Genomic DNA, 3,370 nt, shown 5'->3' with positions numbered 1-3,370 from the left:
TATTTTTATATTACCTTTCAGTAGCAGACAGTACTTCTTACATATGCTGCCAGGAAAGGGCTGGCTAGTTCCCCAAGGATACCCCAAAGGTAATAGGCTATGACGCAATCCATTATAGGTGCTAATGGAGGGAATTTCAGATCAAATAGGTGGTGAATATTTTCAGACAAGGGGACTGAGTGTTCCCTCTCAAATTGCTTTTCACAGGTGGATGCCAGCTTCTCTTATGACCAGGGTTGAAGGCTGGCTATATGAAACTGTTCTTTTCCTGACTGTTAAAAATATATATATAGGCCCTGGCCGGTTGGCTCAGTGGTAGAGCATCGGCCTAGCGAGCGGAGGACCCGGGTTCGATTCCCGGCCAGGGCACACAGGAGAAGCGCCCATTTGCTTCTCCACCCCTCCGCCGCACTTTCCTCTCTGTCTCTCTCTTCCCCTCCCGCAGCCAAGGCTCCATTGGAGCAAAGATGGCCCGGGCGCTGGGGATGGCTCTGTGGCCTCTGCCTCAGGCGCTAGAGTGGCTCTGGTCGCAATATGGCGACGCCCAGGATGGGCAGAGCATCGCCCCCTGGTGGGCAGAGCATCGCCCCTGGTGGGCGTGCCGGGTGGATCCCGGTCGGGCGCATGCGGGAGTCTGTCTGTCTCTCCCCATTTCCAGCTTCAGAAAAAATGAAAATAAAAGAAAAAAGAAGAAAAAAAAAAAAAATATATATATATATATATATATATGACAACACACCTCAGTCTTTCTGAAGTGGGTGTGATTTGTAAGCTTATAGATGGGAAACAATTCTGTCTTTAGGCCTTTGTTCGTTCGATCTCTCATCTATCCTCCATTTACTGAGCATCCACCGTAGGCCGTGGACGATCTACCTTCCAGAGACACAAGAAGTGATCCCGGAAGCTGTCAGCTGAGCTGCAGGCTGTATGCAGACACACAGGAGTTAGGACCTCGCTGAGCAAGTGCTGACTTTACTAGCCTTTTCCAGATGAGGAAGAGTCGGTGCTGGGTAGGAGTCAAGACTTAGCAGCTGTGATCTGCCCTTAAAGACCAGACCCACTTTGGTTGATCCTCATATTTTAAAAATTAAATTAAAAAACAGAGCTATTGGCCCTGGCCAGTTGGCTCAGCGGTAGAGCGCTGGCCTGGCACACGGGGGACCCGGGTTCGATTCCCGGCCAGGGCACATAGGAGAAGCGCCCATTTGCTTCTCCACCGCCCCCCTCCTTCCTCTCTGTCTCTCTCTTCCCCTCCCGCAGCCAAGGCTCCACTGGAGTAAAAATGGCCCGGGCGCTGGGGATGGCTCCTTGGCCACTGCCCCAGGCGCTAGAGTGGCTCTGGTCACGGCAGAGCGACGCCCCGGAGGGGCAGAGCATCGCCCCCTGGTGGGCAGAGCGTCGCCCCTGGTGGGCGTGCCGGGTGGATCCCGGTCAGGCGCATGCAGGAGTCTGTCTGACTATCTCTCCCTGTTTCCAGCTTCAGAAAAAACAAACAAACAACAAAAAAAAACAGAGCTATATGCCGTATTTAAAAATTGGAACATTTCAAATAGAAGATCAGATTTCCAATTTCTCTTGAACATTGATGGAGCTGAAGCATTGGACCCATACCCCTAACGGTGACAGCGAGGTGTTGCAGAATGGTAGCTGCTCCTTCGAGAGAGGGCGTGCATTTTCCGGTTTGCCACATACCCCACCGGTCCCTATTACATTATTCCCAGCCCCCACCACAAAGTTACATAGCCTGCCTGTCCTCTCTAGGGCTTTCAGTTGGTATTCCCTGATCTAACATCTCAAGGAGTGCACGCTGGTCACAGTGAGGAGGTGGAGAAGAACGTGGAGGTGGAGGCTTAGACACAGGACCCATGCGTGTTTCAGGGAGCTGCGCATAGTTCCCTGTGGCAGGCAGAGAGTTAAGGGGGACAGAGGGCAGGCAGGGATGACGCTGCAGGAGGCGGCAAGGGCCGTGTTGCCCATGGAGGGCCCTGTAGGTCATGCAGAGGACTGTGTACTGCATCCTGTACTCAACAAAGAACCTCTGGATTCTCGGCAGGGAGTGTCGCGGTGATATTTGTGTTTCTGAAAGACTGCTGTGCGACTGTGGAGAGAATAAAGCAGGCAGAAGTAGTGAGGGGGGTGGGGGTGGGGTGACTGGGAGAGATCACATGGGCAGCCGTCGTACAAGCCCAGGAGAGAAATGAGGGATCCGGTGGCCTTTAATTAATGCCCAGCATAGGCACTTGGCAAATGATTGTTAATGATGGAGAGATGAATGATGAAGTCCCAAGGGTCGGGAACCCCTTTTATCAACCAAGAGAACCCCGTGACCTCCCTCCAGGCTTCCCGTGGCCAAAGGTAAGGGATACGCTCACAGAGAGGTCACAGCTGAGTCCTTTCTTGTCTGTAAAATGCTCTTCTGGCACAGTCCATAGGAATTTAGACTTTCTTAGTAGTAATTACATTATAATGCCCCAGGTGCCCCGAGGGTGCACTCAGAGAATTAATGGGCCTACCAGTCTCATTTACTTCTTAGGGTTCCAGGGTCTCCTTCCATCAATGAGCATTCCCAGTGCACTAAATGAGACCCTGGAAGACTGGAAGAATGATTGCTTCTCTCAAAGGTGAGCCAGAGGTGACTGTCAGCCCCCCGGAGGACGACTCTGGCCCATCGATGGGGAAATACCGCCGTGACCCAGGCAGAAGGCGGTCCCGATGCAAAGGACATCATTCCAGGCAAACAAGGGAACCCAGCAATTATTTCCACTCAAAAGTTGGTAATGAATAGGCATGTTATTTATTCATTCATTAAGGGTAGGCAAACAAGCGACCAAAGAGGAAGCCGTCAGGCCATTCTTTTAATGACTGTGCCCCATTTCTGGGTGAAATGTGGGCTGTGCCGCTGAAAAGCTGAACTCTGGGAATGCATTACCCACTCAGAGAGCCAGCCTTCCAGCCTTAATTAAAGAAAATCAACAACTCCCGCTTGCAGTGGGCGATGCTGGAAATCAGACTGAGGAGCCGGAATGCAGACTTGGCAGGCAGGCAGGGCTGAGCTGAGCTGGGGCCCAGAGTCGTGGGGCATCTCAGGAGTTCATCCGAGAGGTTGTGCCTGAGGTGTCCTGGAAGCCTGCACGTCAAACCAACAGTGACAACGGTCTTGCAGGGAATTACAGGATGCCAGATCCTTTCTATTTAATTTTTTTAGGTGAGAGGAGAGGAGATAGACAGACTCCCACATGCACCCTGACCAGGATCCACTTGGCAATCCCCATCTGAGGCCAATGCTTGAATCAACCTTGCTATTCTCAGCTCCTGAGGCCAATGCTCAGACCAACCGCGCTATCCTCAGTGCCCGGGGCCAAGGCTAGAA

General features: G+C 52.2%; 1 non-coding gene across 1 annotated transcript; it reads left to right on the top strand.

Annotated features, from left to right (window-relative positions):
- The first annotated feature begins 293 nt into the window (after positions 1-293).
- Positions 294-369, top strand: TRNAA-AGC (transfer RNA alanine (anticodon AGC)). The gene has a single exon. It is a non-coding gene; the product is annotated as a tRNA-Ala (tRNA).
- The last annotated feature ends 3,001 nt before the right edge of the window (positions 370-3,370 follow it).

This window comes from Saccopteryx leptura, chromosome 4, assembly GCF_036850995.1.
Source record: "Saccopteryx leptura isolate mSacLep1 chromosome 4, mSacLep1_pri_phased_curated, whole genome shotgun sequence".
Taxonomy (NCBI): Eukaryota; Metazoa; Chordata; class Mammalia; order Chiroptera; family Emballonuridae; genus Saccopteryx; species Saccopteryx leptura.
This window is presented reverse-complemented; position numbering and strand designations above follow the sequence as displayed.